General features: G+C 42.4%; 1 protein-coding gene across 5 annotated transcripts in view; it reads right to left on the reverse strand.

Annotated features, from left to right (window-relative positions):
- Positions 1-17,270, reverse strand: part of TSNARE1 (t-SNARE domain containing 1) — a 278,385-nt gene extending 261,115 nt beyond the window's left edge. For 2 of the 5 annotated variants that reach the window (XM_074202840.1, XM_074202835.1), the window contains exon 1: positions 17,186-17,270. The gene's annotated coding sequence lies outside the window, so the exon portion shown is untranslated. Of the gene's footprint in view, positions 1-1,820; positions 8,328-17,185 lie in introns of those variants that run through there. The other 3 variants (XM_074202839.1, XM_074202836.1, XM_074202838.1) reach the window with 2 other exon arrangements.
- Positions 17,271-17,959: the final 689 nt, after the last annotated feature.

Genomic DNA, 17,959 nt, shown 5'->3' on the forward strand with positions numbered 1-17,959 from the left:
CACCTCCTCTTTGAAGTCTTCCCTAATTATTCTGTTGCTTTCTTAACTCTTAGTGAATCCAGGATTCCTGAGGTCAGAAAGGTTATTCCCCAACTCTCTTAAGTTATTCTATAGCAGACTGTCTTGATTTGTTTTCTACTTGTGAAATATAGGATCATTTTCAGAATAGTCTGGAAGGAGAGGATTATGTCTCCTTGCTCAGACTCTGATGGAATGAACCAGGTCTTCTCAGATCACAGGCTCCCTGAGGGCAATATGGAACCAAAGTACAGCAGAAAGAGAACAATGGAGGAAGAGTCAAAAGAAGGCCTTCTATTCATGACTTATCAATTGCTTCATTGTATGAAGTCAGGGCACCTAGGTAGCAGTAGATAGAAAGTTGCTGGGTCTGGAGTCAGGAAGAGTCATCTCCCTAAGTTCAAATCCTGCCTTATTAATATGATCTTAGGTAAGATACTTAACCATGTTTGCCTCAGTTTCCTCATTTGTAAAATGAGCTGGAGAAGGAAATGGCAAACCACTCCAGTATCTCTGCCAGAAAGACCCTAAATGGGGTAAAAGAAGAGTTGGACATAATTGGAAAAATGAAATCAACCATTACTTAATTCCACTGAATCTCAGTTTTCTCTTGTTTAAACTACACATATTACCAACTCAAAAAGTTATTCCAAGGACCAAATGAGAAAATATATATCAAACTGAAAACTGTATAATCTTAAAGGATGATGAGATCAATAGCAATGATGGTGGTTTTGGCTCCTCCAACTCTGCTAATGCCTTACTTAAGTTCCTTGGTAGGGGGGAAGAGGGGGAGAAGAAGAAGGCAAAGTCCAGGCCAGGATCTGATATTATCAGATATTATATCAGGCCAGCCTGTTAGAAAATAAGATCCTTGAGGGTTATAAACTCTTATGTTTTTATAAAATATTAAATTAATGTTAAATTAAAAGTATGAAATAGAAAATTTAGGTTCAACTACCACCTCAGGTCATTACTTAAATAATTGTGAGTCTGGAGATTAATTGTTAAGGCTCTCAGCCTATTCACTCATTTAAAAAATGGGATGATAATATGCTTTGCAAACTTTAAATTATTGCCTAAATCCCAGTCATCCTATGACTGTACTAGTAGTAGTAGTAGTAGTAGTAGTAGTAGTTGTTGTTTTCTAATTTCATTGATCTAGGGAAACTGATAATGAAAAAAGTCCCACAATACAGAGTGCCACCTGCTCTGCAGTTGAAGAGTCTCTTTGCATTTCCTGAGCACTAGGAAGCTGGGCAATAATCCCAAGGTCACCATTCAGGATCAGTCAGAGGAGGGACTCAAACCCCAGGCTTCTGAAATTGAAGCCCTCCCTTCGCTATCAACTAAATCATCCAGCCTCTTCTACAGGAAACCTACACTCATTGACTCTCCTTTTATGCATTCACTACTCCCTTTTTTTAGTCTTGTTTGGGCACCAAAGCCCCGGGTGCTAGAAAGGGGACCATAGAAGATTGAATACTTGATCAGAGAGCACAGATGTTCCCAATAGAAGGGACCTCAGAAAGAATCACAGGTTTAGACTCAAAGGCAGAGGGAACTTCAAGGTCATTTGATTGAAACACTTTATGGGGGAAAAGGGTCAAATTATTTGCTCCCAGGACACAGAGCAAGTAGAAGGGGAAAATGTCCAATTCTGCCATTTATTACTTGTAAGAGCTTGGTCAAGCCATAGAACTCTCTGGGCCTCAGTTTCCTTAGCTATAAAAGGAAGAAAACACCAAAGCTATGATACTAAGACCCCAGGATCCCCATTTTTTGGGCTCTACTTATCTTACCTTAGCATCCAACTCCCCATATTAGGGGATTCTTAGAACGCAGAAAGTTGCCATTGGGTCCATGAGGAGCTCAACAAAGAATACAAGGGAAATTTAAAAAAAAGTAGAGAGTGTGCGCCTGGATATTTATAGCACAACTCTCAAAATAGAGGCAAATGAATCAAGAGAAGGACAGCCAAGGAGTTCCACTGATTAGATTAATGAAAAAACAAAATGCAGATCAAAGTCATTCTCCCCAAGTTGGTACGGTGCCTATTTCAAGATAGAAAGGAATATATGTGATGTAGGGAGTGGGGAATGCACTCTGCCAAGCACTAAGAATGGAGAGACAAAAGTGAGAGGATCCCTGCCCTTAAACAGCTTGTTCATAGATAAATAAATAGAAGATTTACAAAACAAAAAATGAAAATGAAAAAGAAAGGTTTTGTTGTTCCTGCAGTTTTGGAAGAAGGGGAAAGGGCATTTTCTGGAATTTCTAATAAAAATGGCTTATCACTTTTCTCCTAAGCAGGGTGATAGGGTGAGTCAACATGCTACACCCAGTTCTAATTACATCCTTCAACTTTTTAAATATCTTTGGTGTCTCCCCAAGGTCAAATTGCTAAACTCAGCTTTCAAGATTGACCCTAACCCACTTCTCCAACTTTTAAGCCTACTATATTCTAGATCTGATGCTTATTGTATACACATTTTGAGAAATCCTTTTAGAAAGTTGGTTCACAAAAAAGACATAGAGTTGGCTTCCAGACTGTACTCAAAATCTTTATGGCCTTCATTTTGTTTGCATAACCTTGGAGAATTCAGGGTCATCCCCACACTACAAATGATGTATCCATGGAGGACTTTACCTGCCTATACCACAGACACAGGGAAACTCCCAGTGTCAGAACCTACTCCACCCACAGAGATCCCAACCCACCAATGATTTAGACACAAGGACATTAATTAAATCAGTCAAGCAATTTAATAAACACCTGTTCTGGGCCAAGCACAGTGAAAGGACAGGCAAAAGTGAGAAAATCCCTACCCTAAAGCAGCTCATTTATAGACAAATAAATACAAGGTGTATAAAAAATAAATGAAAAAGTTTGTTGTTGCTGTTGTTGTTGCTTTGGGGGGAAGGAAAGAACTAACTAAAGGGGCAATCAAAAAGGCTTCTTGAAGGAAATGACTAAGTCTCTGAAGGGAACCAGGGGTTCTAGGAATCAAAGTAAGGAAGGAAAGGTGGGATGGGGAGGGTCAGCCTGTTTGCCAAGTCACAGAGGACAGCAATGGTGTGTCCTGCATGCTGCAGGGCAAGTAGGCTGGTCTGTTTGGAGCCCACAATCCTTGAGGAGGAATAGAGTACAATCAGCCGGGAAAGGTATTACTCTTATTTGTGCTTCATTCTCAAAGAAGACCATGACACTGGAGGGGGGGGGGGGATGATGCCAAGACAGGCATGTGAATTGGATCTGAGTGACAGGATGTTGTGCTAAGTCACAATCTCACTTATCATTTGAAAAAAACTCACATTTCATTTTTCATCTGGTCCAACGGCCATATATGCATCAGGAAAACTAGAGATAGTCCTGGATTCAAGGCAATCAGGATTAAGTGACTTGTCCAAGATCACACAACTAGGAAGTGTCAAGTATCTGAGGCTAGATTTGAACTCAGATTTTCCTGACTTCAGGACTGCTGTTCTATCCACTGGGGTCATCTAGATGACTGGAAAGTTAGATTGGAGCCAAACTATAAAAAACTAAACAGGAAGCTGCTATTTTATCCTAAACCAAACAATAAGTATTTGTTGTGCATTTACTATGTGTTTGTTACTGTGCTAAGGGTCCAAGATACAAAAAAAAAAAAAAAAAGTGACAACAGTCCTTGTCCACAAAGAGGGAGGTGGCAGGGACAAAGTATATGGAAACAGGATATACAAGGTTTCAACCCTAAAGGGGGTGGGGCTCCCATCTTTAGGGGCTGTGAGGGTCCTTAAATATCCCTAAAGAACAATTCTTGTCAAATGAAACTCCACAGTCTCTCCACTCAAAAGGTAACCACCCTACTTATCACTTCTTGGCAGCACTATTGCAACAGCCTTCTAGTTATTCTGGTCTCTCCCTTCTCTAATAAGTCATCCAAAGTAACCAAAGAAATATTCCTGAAGCACAGGTCTGAACAAGTCAATCTCTAGAAACTCAAGTGTCTCCCTACTGCCCCTAGGATCAAACATGGATTCCTTTGGAATTTAAAACTCCACACAATCTGTCTCCAGTCTAGATTTCTAGCCTTCTTATATATCAATTCCATTTACACAATATGTGTCATACTATCTCCTGTTCCTTTTCCTTTACAATTTCCTCCTCTCTCACCTATACAATGAATGGACTCCCTTCTCACCATAGCTCATGTGTCAACTACCACAGGAGACTTCCCCGCTTCCCCCAGATCCATCCCGGTTGCTAGAGCATCCCCTCCCTATATTACCTAGTATTTACTGAGTATTAAATTTGGGTGTTCTTCAATGTATATACATTATTTTCCCCACAGGATCTATCAAAAGTACCTGGAGGACAGGAGCTATTTTATTTTTCTATCTATCCACAATACCCAAGCATGTAACAGATGCTTAAGTGAGTAACTGATGATTTAGGAATGGGGGGAAGGAAGATGTTTAATGCTAGAGAATTTGTAGGTGATTATATGTATAAGCCTGAGGACCTTCCCTTCACTGGCTACTTATCATCCAAAGCCTAGACACTTGACACTTACAAGCTTGGGTGACCTTGGGCAAGTCACTTGATCCTGATTGCCTCACATCCAGGACCATCTCCAGTTGTCCTGATATATATCTGGCCACTGGACCCAAATGGCTCTGAAAGAGAAGGTGAGGCTGGTGACTTAGCAAAAGCAATCCCCTCCAAATTCCATTTATGTGTTTGTTGTGGCATCACCTCCCTGATGTCAAGATCTTCTTCAAGAATGAAAGACAAACATTATTACCCTATAAACATCAATCTTTTTCACCCTCTACTGTCATCTTCTGCATGCACTCTCTTCCCAGGTTCTGACCCTGACCCCTTACGTCTGGAATTGGACCCCTAACTTCTGGAACTATACCCACAGGTCCTGCCCTTTACTCATTGATTCTGAAGCCAAGGTGTTTCCAACATTCAGATACAGAAATTGCACTGACCTGCCAACATAATATTAATCCAAAATTCACTGTCACTTTCTGGACTTTCTGGTCCAGGCCTTGGCATCAATCCACAATCATCCATCCTGAATCATACCCTTGTCTTCTCCCTGCCTCCTGTGATTATTGTCTCCCTGCCCTAAGCAGGGCAGGGTTCAGCTCACTTTCTCGTTTCCCCACCGAGAGGTGGCTAGAGGTCACTAGAACTGATTGACAAATTTTTAAGGTTAAGGATCTACATCTAGGAAATCAGTAAACAGTGCTTGATATATCATTTTACTGATTGATTAGACTTAAGAAAGTGAAAGAGAAAATATTAATAATACAAATTAAACTTCAAACATTAAAACAAAACATTGTTCAACATTTTCCGGCATTCCCAGTTCAAACCTTGGCCCTGGTCACTAGTTATAGCTGGTATTCACAAGAAAGTGCTATAGGTCATGAGAAGAAGACCAAGTACAGGAATAGTCAGGAAAGACTTCATGGAGGAGAAAATAAACAAGAAGCTGATATCACACAGTGCTTCATCTCATCCTAAGTACCTAGTCAAACAGGTTTCAGCACTAGGGTCTACCACAACCCAGGGACACAGTGAAGTCAGACATCTCATTCCTGGAAATTGAATTCCCATCTTCCCTTTCGGTATGTGTTAGATGAAGTGTGGGGAAAATTATTTATTTTCCAATCACCTCTTTTTTTCCTTTTAAATCAGTCTTTCCCTGTTCTCTGAGAAATGTACCAACATGATAGCTCTAAGAAAAGGAGTTTAGAGTAAGGAAAAGCTTTTGAAAAAAAAAAATAAATCTTTTTACAGTCTCCTTGCTTTGTTCATATCACCAATATACTCTCTCCTCTTCACTCCTCCAATAGAATTTCTGTCTTTGGTTAAGTTTCTACCAGGTTTAAATGTTGTTATAGAACTACCACCTCAGGTCTTCAGATACCAGTCCTGGTTTTGCCAATGAGACCTTTGTATGACTTTGACTGGGTCACTTCCCTTCTCAGGGACAAAATTCCCACCTATGAAAGTGAAAAGGTTGGACTTGAGCTCTAAGATGAGCCCTTGGAACACTGCTCATTGATGACCTTCAATGATCTTAGCTACACAAAAGTATATTACTTCACAGTTAATTTTTCCATGTGAGTTATTCCTCCCTGACTAGAAGGTGAATTTCTTGAGGTCAGAGGCTTAATCTTAATCTCCAATATATTCCCCAGAGCCTTGATAACTCAAATTTATATATCATGGGAAGGAGAGTAAAATATTAGTAATAGTAATAGTCTTATCCCCATTTTACAGATGAGGAAACTGAGACTCAGGGATAAGGTAGCTTGACCATGATTGCTAGGGCAACTAGGCAATAGCAGATAGAGCACCAGCCCTCCAGTCAGAAGGACCTGGGTCCAAATCCAGCCTCAGACATTTGATGCTTATTAGCTGTGTAACCTTTAGCAAGTCACTTAACCCTGATAGCCTCACATTCAGGACCATCTCCAGTTCTTCTTATCCATAGCTGGCCACTGGACCCAGATGGCTCTGAAGGAGAAAATGAGGCTGTTGACTTTGCAAAGCATCCCTTCATTTAAATCCAATTCATTTGCTTGTCATGGTATCACCCCCTGATATCATGGTCATCTAGAACAAAAGACAAACAGCAGCAGCAGCAGCAGCAGCAGCTTGACCACATCACATGAATCACATCTCAACTAGGATCCAAAACTCCAAAAGCAATATCCCTTCCACTCCATGTTGTCTCTCAATAAGACTAGTTAGTAGAACATATACTCTATTCCCATATATACACTATTATATTCCCATAGAGCAAAATGTGGAACTACTCTGGAAAGTCTAGGTTTCACCCTCAAACAAAAGCTCTAAAAAAGCCAATATATGTTCACAGGAGAACAATCAGGATAGTTGGGAGTCTAGAAAAATATGGCATGTGACATTTCATATTTAGTCGACATACTACAATTGCATCTCATTATGTGCAACTTCATCAAGCATTCTCCTATGCCTCGTTGTAACACAGGAAGATGCTGAGTCCTTCTAGGCCATGCCATACCAACAGGCCTCCTGGGAGCTCAGGCAGCTCAGACCAAGGGTTCTAATATGGGTCCTGCAATGGCCTGTGTGTCTGTCACCCAAGACCACTATGGGAATGCTTGTATGTATCATCCAGGCCAAAGTCATATAACTTGCTCCTGTCACCCAAGGATAACGTGGGAAGGGTCATCACTAGGATGATGTTTTTCAGTCAACAATTCATATTTGTATAACCTTTTAAGTCTCATAACACTTTCCTCACAACTACCATCATGAATCACAAAGTTCATCTACTCAAGAGTGTGATTTGCATTAATGAACCCTTGGACCACACTGATGAAATTCAGTTAAATTCAATTCAGGAAACATTTATTAAATGCCTACTACTAATTGTTAGAGGCTAGGCATATAAAAACAAATGAAAAAGAATTCCTGCCCTGAAGGAGATTATATTCTACAAAAGGGAAGGAGGAAACAATGGTCAGCAAGTGAAGTTAAATACAACATACTTTGAAAAAAGAGAGAGCAAGAGCTGACAAGACAGATTAGAAGGGTTTTCTGAGTAGGTGGTACCTTCATGGCATAAGCCTTGTACATATTAAAGTAAGTCCTACATGCTAACACTATGAAAACCAGTTGAAGGAACTGGTCAAGGATCTTGAAAGTACTACCGGGGATTATGATCACCCACTCTCTACAAATAGCTGAAGGGAAGAGGGGATTTGGAACATGAGAGAACAGGAGTCTCAGAGAGGCTCAATGACTGTTCTTACATTTCTAAATAAAGTCAAAGGAAAAGTACTCTCAGGAATGCCTGGGAAGACACTTCCATAGAAAGAAAAGGGTTTGGCATTATGTCCAGAGTAGGGTAAGAGATATCAAGGTAATGCCATATGAGGATCAACTGAAAGGGAAAGGCAGATGCCTAAGCATAGAGAAAAGAAGATTCAAGGGGCACATAATAACTCTATTTTCTACAATCAGGAGATGCTGGATGGATGAGGCATCATACTGCCCTGGTTTGCCTAACAGGACAATGGGAAAAATCTGAAGAGAAACAAATTTGGGCTTGAGGTAAGAAACAAGTATTCTATCAAAGTAGAAATTCACCTACAAGTGAGCCTAGCTCAAAGGGGAGTAGTTTCTCTTTCACTGGAGGTCTTTTTAAAAAAAAAAAGCTAGATGACTATTTTTCCTATAGAATGTATAAGGAACTTCTATATAGGATTAAGTTGGACTAGAGGGCTGTCCAAGTCCTGACCACTTCTTAAATTCAGTTCTGTTCAACCCAAGGAGAAAAAATCCCCCCCCCCCCCCCCACTGTAGCAATTGAGTCATTTGCTCTCAACTGGGACCTGGCAAATTCAGATGACTTGCTCCCAACTGGCCCTCACTGCTGAAAAGGAGAACTGCTTCTCTTCCTTGACTATCTCACCCTCTCCAACAGTTGTTCTGAACCATTGCCTTCTTTCCTAAGGTTCCTAGAGCTTCCTCCCACCCACACTTCTTTATCAAGCAGATCCCTGAATTCCTTATTTTCTAAGGAAAGGATGGCCATGTACTCCTTTGCCCTCTACTCTGTACTCACAATCCATCTTCACCTTTCTGTTCCTCTTCTTCTACAGAAGAAACTGACCTATTCCTTTTCATGGTTTAGCTCTCCTATTCCCTTCCATCTCCTCCGGGACCTTTCCCAAATACATATTTGTATAAAATATTATGTGTGTATGTATGTATGAGCTGGTAGAAATGTATACACAACAATGTGTTTGTGAGCAAAATCTTCACTCTACTGGCTGCCAATAAACACTTGCTTGACTGTGCAAATATTGTTGTCATTCAGTCATGTGCAGTCATTTTCAGTCATGCCCAACTCTTTATGGCCCCATTTGGGGTTTTCTTGGCAAAAATACTATAATAGTTTGCCATTTCTTTCTCCATTCATTTTACAGATGAGGCAAAGAGTTAACTAACTTGTCCAGAGTCACACAGCTAGAAAGTGTCTGAGGCCAGATTTGACCTGATTCCAGGTCAAGGGCTCAACCACTACTTCACCTAGCTGCCCCGTGCTCAAGAGTATTCCACCCTTAAGAAACCTTCAATTTCTCCCACAGTGCTCTCAAGCTATTATCCTCTAACTCTTCTTCGTTTCATTGCCAAACTCCTAGAAAGAAGCATCTATACTACTTGCTAGCTCTACTTCCTCACTACCCACTCACTTCTCAGTTACTTGCAATCTGGCTTACAGCATCCATACTCAACTAAAACTGCTCTCTCCAACATTACCAATCATCTCCTGTCTCCTAACTATGGGTACCTTTTCTCAATCCTCATCTTCTTTGACCTCTGACAAGCTTTTCATATCTTGGGATAATATTCTTCTTCTGGACATTTTCTCCCTCTTTGACTTCCTGACATTGTTCTGACTGTTCCTTGGTTTCCTCTGTTTGATCATCATCTATCTCCTGCCCCATTAATGGGAATGTTACCCAGACCACTGTCCTGGGATCTTTTCTCTCTTCTCTATAAGGATTTTCTTAGATACCTCATATGTTCTCATAAGTTCAAGAATCATCTCTTCACATATGACTTCCAAATCAATATGTCTAGCCCCAATCTCTCTCCTCTCCTCTCCACTCCCCTCCCCTCCCCTCCCCCACTCTCTCTCTGCCTTTCTGCCTCTTCATGGCAACTGCTTGTTAGGTATCTTCACTTAAATAGGCAATTCAACTTCAATAAATACAAAATGGCACTCATCTTCACCCTGAAGCCCAACACATCTTCTAATTCTGTGGATGGTATTGCTAGTGTCTCACTCATCCAAGTTCAAGCCTCAGAATCATTCTTAACTCTTTTCTTCAATATCCAATCAGTTACCAGGTCTTATCCATTTCATCTCCATGACATCTCTCATTTATCCATTCATTTGATTCATGGAGTTATCAAGTCTTGCTCAGGTCCTTACAACCCCTCACTACAATGATGATAATAGCTTTCTCATCGACATTCCTGCTTGTCATGTCTCTTTTACCCAATCAATCCCCCAAACAACTGCCAAATAACCTTCCTAAGGCACAGGTCTGAATATTCCACTCCTCTGATCAAAAATAATCAGTGCCTCTCTATAACCTATAGGAAAAAATACAAACTCCAGAGGTGACATTTAAAGTCCTCTGCAAATTAACCTTTTCTTGTCTTATTCCATATTCCTCTCTTCACAAACGCTGTTACAACAAAATTGAACTATTTAATATTCAATCTTCTACTTTCATAAATGACCAGAAGCCATTCCCCATTCTTGGAAAGCCCCTCATTCTTTTGACCTCCTTCTTCAATACTTCAACTCTGTTGCTTCCTAATAATAGTAGCTAGCATTTAAATGGCATTTTAAGGTTTGCAAAGTGCTTCATAACTGTTATCTCACTTTGGATCCTCACAACAACCCTGGGAGGTAGGTGTCATTATCTCTATTTTACAATTGAGGAAACCAAGGCATAGGGAGTTGAAGTAACTTAACCCAGGGTTGTGCAGCTAGCAAGTATCTGGGTCAAAATTTGAGCTCAGGTCTTCCTGACTCCAGATCCAGCACTCTATCCACTGTGCCACCCAGCTTCCTCCTCTGAAGCTACTTCTGAATTCTACTTGTTGGTGCTTCTTCCATCTTCAGGTTCCACCATACTATACATAGTTGTTTATGTGCTACACCTTCCAATGGAATAAAAGTTGCTTGAGGACAAGAACAGTTTTATTCTGTCTTTGAATCTCAAGCATCGAGCATGACCCTTGGAAAACATAGTAGACACCACATATTTGAAGTCAGGTAGATATCAAAATTCAATTATCAGAACCATAAATATTCTGCAACAGGAGTCAAGAAAGAGACCTGGGCTCTTTTCTCTGCTCCATTTGGTCCTCTTAATAATGGGTAAGTTGTACTAGATGTTCCAACTCTCAGGACAATGTTCTGTTGTCCAGTCAGAGTTTATTCATTCTCATTGAAGTTATTTCAGCAAAGGTTGGATAAACCATTTAACAAAGATGGTAGGGGAATTCCTATACTGGGTAGGAAGGAAAAATGAATGATCATGGGGATGTGTGCTTTACAATCCCAAGTTTGTCTCTGCCTCTTTCTAACTACATGACATTGAACAAATCACTTCACCTGAGTCACAGGCTTCTTAGCCATAAAATAATGATAATACCTGCAGTACCATCCGGAGTTGTTATGAGGGAAAAAACTAAATTATAAAGCACTCTATACATGTTGGTTAAAAATAGTGCTGTTGGTGTTATAGCTGGATTCATAAACCATAAATTGTTAGTGTTAAAAGGGCCTTTGGTTGTCATCCAGTCCAAATTCCTACGTAATCTAGAACACTAGAACATAGAGGAAGCCTTAGAACTCAGAGTACTGGGGATCTGAGCAGTAAGATATCTTAGATTCCTGAATATAGAGCTGAGGAGAGGATCTTAGAAAATGGATGTTACAGTGAGAAGAGAACTTGGGAAATTAGCTTCATAAAACATCAGAGATAATTCTAGACCAATCCTCTCATTTTATTTGTAGAGACAGTAGTGCAATCACTGCTTAGCAGCAGTAGTTTTTAGCTGCATAAGATGAGTTACTTCAGGAGACTGGGATTTCCTCATTTTTTGAGACCCCATTGAAAAGTGGGAAAAAAGTAGGGAAAGTTTGCTTCAAGGAGGAGACTTGATTACCTGGGAACTCGAGGAGGAAGAAGAAAGAGAAAAAAAGAAAAGAGGAACAAGTGAGGGGTGAGAAAAAAAGAAAGAAAGGTGGGGGGGCAGAGGAAGCCAGAGCTGGGAATTTAAGTAGGAATTAAGCAGGTAGGCAGTGGAGCAGAGAGCATTTTAGGTACAGGAAGCAGCAAGAGGCAGAAGCCAGACCATAAGGAGCCCAAATCCATTCTGGCTGCAGCATAGATTAAGTGCAGAGGAACGGTCTGAGAACAGGATGAAATCAGAGGGTAGAAACCAAATTATAAAAACTCCTAAACACCAGACTAGGAGTTGATTTTTGACAGTGATTACATTAGAATTGAAAAGGACTTCCAAAGGCCAGTTAATCCATCTCCCTTATTTTCCAAAAAAGGAAAATGAAGTCTTTCAATGAAAGTAGGCAGAGGTGACAGGGATAAGACTTGAACTCAGATTTCTACTTCCAGAGCCACTGCTTTGCCCCAAAGATTACAGGAGTCCTTTGAATATTTTGAGCTAGGGAATGGCATAACAAGATCTCTGAAGAAAGGGCAGTGTGGCAATATTTGAAGGCCCAGTGGATGAAATGCCAGACCAGGAATCAGGAAGACCTGAGTTCAAATGTAGCTTGAAATACTTCCTAACTGTATGACCCTGAGCAAGTCAGTCAACTCTGCTTGTCTCAGTTTCCTTATTTGTAAAATGAGTTTGAGAAGGAAATGGAAAACCACCTTAGTATTTTGCCAAGAAAAACCGCAAAATGGGGCCATGAAGGGTTGGTCCAACTGAAAAAAAAAAACAACAAAATTGGAGAAAGAAGGAAACAGAGATTAGAAAACCTGTTAGGTTATTATTGCAATATCCAAGTTGATGGATCAAGGAGGGATCTTACAATGAATTAGGACAGATAGCAGTTCACATTTCAATAACACACTGAGGTATTGAGAAGTATCAGGTTCTGCTATTTCCAAGACATTTTTGGGTTTTGGTCCTATTCCCCCAAAACTAATAAAAGCCTTAAAATAAAAAAAAAAAACCATTTCCCTTAATTCCATTCAGTTCCAGTAACAAAAGTTTAGAGCACAGTAAAGAGAGAGCTGGCATTGCAATCCAGAAAAATCTGGGTTCAGCTCCAGGCCTAGATCTGTGTAACTCTAGGCAAATCACTCAAGGGCACCCAGATATCTCTCTCAGATTATAAACTGCAGAACAGTTGCCTTGGTGGAGGTCAAGTCTTCAATGAGATCTCCCCATGCTAATGAAATCACAGACCAGGATGAAAATAAAAAGCCCTGGAGTCTAGGGTAGACTATGATGGATCTGGTGGCAGCAGCAGCTGAGACAAAGGAGGCTATACCCCAAAAAACTTTCATAAAGTTTGATTGGTAACTCAGGTCTCTAAGACTTTTTTTTGAGGTCCCCTCTAATTCTAAATGTTCTAGGTATCTACAGATCCATCAAGGTCGTGTAATAAGGAAAGCCCTTTCAAGGTCTCTCATTCCTGACTACGGAACCCTTACAGCTCAGGCCCAAACCTCCAGGGGATAAGGCTGAAGAGGCCTTGGTAGGCTAATCAAATATGGATGGAGATCATGATTTCTGAAACATCATTTAGGAGAAACAAGCCGTCATAATTCTTCTTCTCAACCTTCCCCTGCTCAGTAGCACCTTCACTGGGAACTACACTGCAGGAGGGAAGGAAGTCAGAATCAAGCACCAACTCCAGCTTTCTCCTCTACAGGGCCTGCTCTGTGACTGAGCCCAAGTTTGCAGAGAGAGGAGCAAAAGAAAACGTATGTGTAGGAATTTAATTTGGGACTGCCCAGACCCAGCTCTCCTGCCATGTCCTCCCATGGACCTTTTCTGCTCCTCAGCTAAAGGTTAACTTTCCCCTCAAACTTTCCTAGACAGAATTCTTTGTTTCTCCCCTTTTAACCCCAATCACATTCTAACTAGTAGTATGTTTTTTGTGTGTGCACCTGTTTTTTCCCTTGATGTGGAATGTAAATTTCTTATAAGAAAGAACTATCTTGGGGGGCAGCTAGGTGGCACAATGGATAGAGAACCGGCCCTGGAGTCAGGAGTACCTGAGTTCAAATCCAGCCTCAGACACTTACCTAGCTGTGTGGCCTTGGGCAAGCCACTTAACCCCATTGCCTTGCAAAAAAAGCTAAAACAAAAAAACAAAAAAAAGAACTATCTTTTTTTATCATGGGGCCCAGGGCTCAGATAACTGTCTTCTTTCATTGTTCCTTCATGGAACAATAGAACACTAAATTTTGAGGAAAAATACTAGGACTTGAGTACCCAACTCTGCTATAATTACTTCCTGTATGACTTTGGGCAAAACATATAACTTCTCTGAGCCTCAGTTCCTCAGCTATTACATAAGGCATTAGATAAGTGTCCCTTCAGACCCAAAATTAGTGAACCCAAGTTCATTCAGTATACATTTATTGGGTGTCTCCTATGAAAATAAACTTTGCTGGATCCTATGAGAGGAAATCTTAATAAAACATAGTGTAGCTAAAGGTGGCGAACACAATCTAGATAGAAGATATGATCCAGAGCACACATATCACATTAGAACATGAGAGAGCTACCAGCAGAGCCTTATGGTCCTTTTCAAGGAGGGAATCTGAGAAGGCTTCCTGGAGGAAGCTTGTATTGTACAGTTAGTGCTTAATAAACATTTACTGAATCAACAGAAAGGCTGAGTCCCTAAGGAAGGAACAGGTATGCAGGGAAACAAAAGATTGATTCAGTACTGGATAAAGGAAAAAAGAAAATGAAGAAAACACTTACTTCCTCCCTCCTTCCCTGCCCCCCATCTCCAGTGACCAGAGGAAATCTTTCCCCCTCCTTCCAAAGCTCAGCTTAGCTACTCCAGAAAGTTCTCTCTGATGTCATAGAAAAATGATCCTTCCTTCCTATGAACCCCCCATAGTCCTGTGAATATTCCTTTCTTATGGCCCAGCATTTTATTATGGTTTCTTGTATTTGTAATTTATCCTTGCTGCTAGACTGTAAACTCCACGAGGGCAGGAACTGATCCTTAGTCATCTGTCTTCCCCACAGAAAATGGCCCACAGTAGAGACTTCTTTTTAGTAAAAAAGGATTATCCAATCTCAGCTCCAATGCTACCTCCCTGAAAGGTTCATGAATTTAAAACTGGCATAAACCCTCATAGCTCAACCTTTCACTTAATAGATAACCTGGAACCCAGAGAAGTTGAGTGCAAGGACAACCAGGTAATAAGCAGCAGAGCAGGATGTGAACTTAGCCAATGACTCCAAGCTCAGTGCTCTTGGGATTTTCTCCAAAAATCAAAATAATACCATTTACAAAAAATATATATTTCAAGGTATGCACATCACTTTACCTAGGTCATTTCATTTGATCCTTGCAAAACCCTGTCAAATAGAGCTATTATTACCCTCATTTTACAAATGAGGAAAGTGAGGCAGAAGGACTGAAAATGAACTTGCCCAATATTACTGAGATATTAAATTCATGTGGCAGAATTTGTACTCAGGATTTTCGTACTCCAGGACCACCACTCAATTCACTGGGCCACCTGCTTACCTGAAACTATATGAAGCAATCCAGCCACATCATGTAAAAATTGCAACAATTGCCAGAAGGCACCCAAACCAAAGAACAAACCACTGAAAAATCGAATGACTGCAAGATTATTTCAAGGAATATTAAATACAAAATTTCCACATAACAAAAAAAAGTCTATTAAAGCCCTCCAACATACTTGATAATGAACGTAACTTGAATATTCACTCCCACCCCCAGCAATTTCTTCCCCCATTTTAATCCTATCTCACCCATCTTCAAGCTTAAGTCTTACCTCACCCCCTACCAGTAAGTTTTCCTTGGCCATCTCAACTCTAAGTGACCTCTTTCATCTAAGAACTCTACAATCTTTGTTTCACTTTTTTTTTTTTTTTGCATTTTCAGAACAATTTCCTGCAGTTTCACTAACTAGACACATCATCCCTCATCTCAACTCTGGGCATTTTCTGGGGCTCTCTCCCAAACCTGGAATGCTCTCTGCCTACCGCCTTTCCTGGTAGTTCCAACTAAAATCCTATCTTCTATAGGATGACTTCCCCAAAACCCTCTCAGAGTCTAGTGCCTTCTCTGTTAATTCCCTTTTATTCTTGCTCCAAGAGCAAGGCAGAATCGAAGGAGCTCAAGGAAACATGAGATATGTTAAGTTTAGAGTAACCGGCCCAGGTGTTCACACGGGCTATTTGCGCTTGATCTGATAGAGCATTCCAAGCTCACATTGTCACAGTGTGACACACTTAGACACAATGTAACTTGTGAAGTCATTGTGGTCTTCAGTAATGAAGGACAAGAACCAACCAAGCAGCCAACAGAGACTGTATCTATTTATTTGTTGTTTCTCCAATAGACACTGTATCTATTTATTTGTTGTTTCTCCATTCGAGAAGGAGCTTCGAGAGGAATCGGGCTTTCTTTTGTTTTATGTCTTTAGCAAAGTTCCTGGAACAAAACATAGTGCCTAATCACCGTGTATTGACTCAATGTTAATTAGTCATATTTCTTACAACATTGTAAGGCTCTGTATGGCCCGGTCTTTTTCTAATTAATCTCTTCCATTTCACTTCCACAACTAGCACCCAAATCCAGGCTTTTATCACCTTGTCCTTTAATGCAAAAGGCTGGGGCGGCTAGGTGACACAGTGGATAGAGAGCACCGGCCCTGGAGTCTGGAGTACCTGAGTTCAAATCCGACCCCAGATATTTAATAACTACCTAGCCGTGTGGCCTGGGGCAAGCCGCTTAACCCCCCATCTGCCTTGCAAAAACCTAAAAAACTAAAACACTAACGCAAAAGGCAGCATGCCGCAGTATTGAATTTAGGAACCAGGAGACCTGGGTTCAAGTCCCATCTCTGCCATTGGTTAACTTTGAACACGTCACCTGAGCAACCCAGTTTGTCCATTTAAAGATGGGGGTGATGGTCTGAATCCCCGCTTGTTCCTCCCCAGCGCCCCTCCCTCACCCAAGGCCCCGGGGGGCTCCAATCCGATGCACAAGAGTGAGGGGCCTGCGGAGAGGCGGCCTCGCGCGTGGCCCCGGCCCAGCCGCCTTCCCGGGCCCCCGGCCCGCCCAGCCCCTCCCCCGGGGGCGAGCCCGGCCCCCAGGCCCCCTCCCGGGAGGCGGCCACGGGCCCCACCGGCCCCGGACCCTCCCCTTCGCTGGCACGTCTCCCAGTCCGGGCCCGGGGCAATAGGGGGCGCGCGCGAGGGCCGGGGTGGGAAGAGGGCGGCCGGGGCGCGCTGGGAGCCGGGGAGCCGCGGCCGAGGGGGCCCGGGGCCCGGGGCCCGGGGGGCGGGGAAGGGAGGGAGGCCCCGGGCGCGCGCGCGCCTCACCTGCGGCTGGGTGGCTCGGGAGCACGCACCGTGCTGTTAATGGAGAAGGGGCGGGGCTGGAGGGGGAGGGGAAGCGAAGGCTCGGGGGAGACCCAGCACCCAAACATCACGTGACCGCCCCCCCCCCGTCCTTCCAGCCCGTAACTTGGGGGCGGGGTAGGGGACTCCGCTCCTCCCCCCCTTTCCGCCTTCCAGCGGCTTCCCCAGGGAGCCCTACTGACCAATCGCGGGCCTGGACTCCAACTCCCAGGAAGACCCGCGCAGGAGACCGGAAGTCCTCCCCAAGCCGGGGATTCCCCATCTCCCCGCGAAGTTGTGAGATGGTCGGAGCTAAGGAAGCCATGGCAACGGGGAGAGCCTCCCGGGATGGTCGCGGGGAGCAGACAGTTCTTTTCCGAACCTGGAGCAGGACCATCCTAGGGTACCCGCTTAACTCTCCCGCTGTCAGATTAGGAAATGGCTCTAAAATCCCATCCTGAGCCCCGTCCCCCCATGTCGCTTCATTTCAGCACCATTCAAAGCCTGGTGATGGCAAACCACTCCTGGTTTCAGGGAGCCCCTAGTCCTGGAGAGCAGGGGTGCTGATTGTGAACCCAAAGACAGAGACAAGTACATACAAAAGCCTTGGGGAGGGGGGGGCGGGATGAGGAAAGCGCATCTTAGCCGGCGACCTCAGAATCATTGAGTCTGGTTTTAGAAAAGATTCCTCCGGTTTGAGAATAGAGGAAACTGATTGCAGGTAGAGGTTTCAGAGGTAGCATTTGAATTTGAATC

This window comes from Macrotis lagotis, chromosome X, assembly GCF_037893015.1.
Source record: "Macrotis lagotis isolate mMagLag1 chromosome X, bilby.v1.9.chrom.fasta, whole genome shotgun sequence".
NCBI classification, from domain to species: Eukaryota; Metazoa; Chordata; class Mammalia; order Peramelemorphia; family Peramelidae; genus Macrotis; species Macrotis lagotis.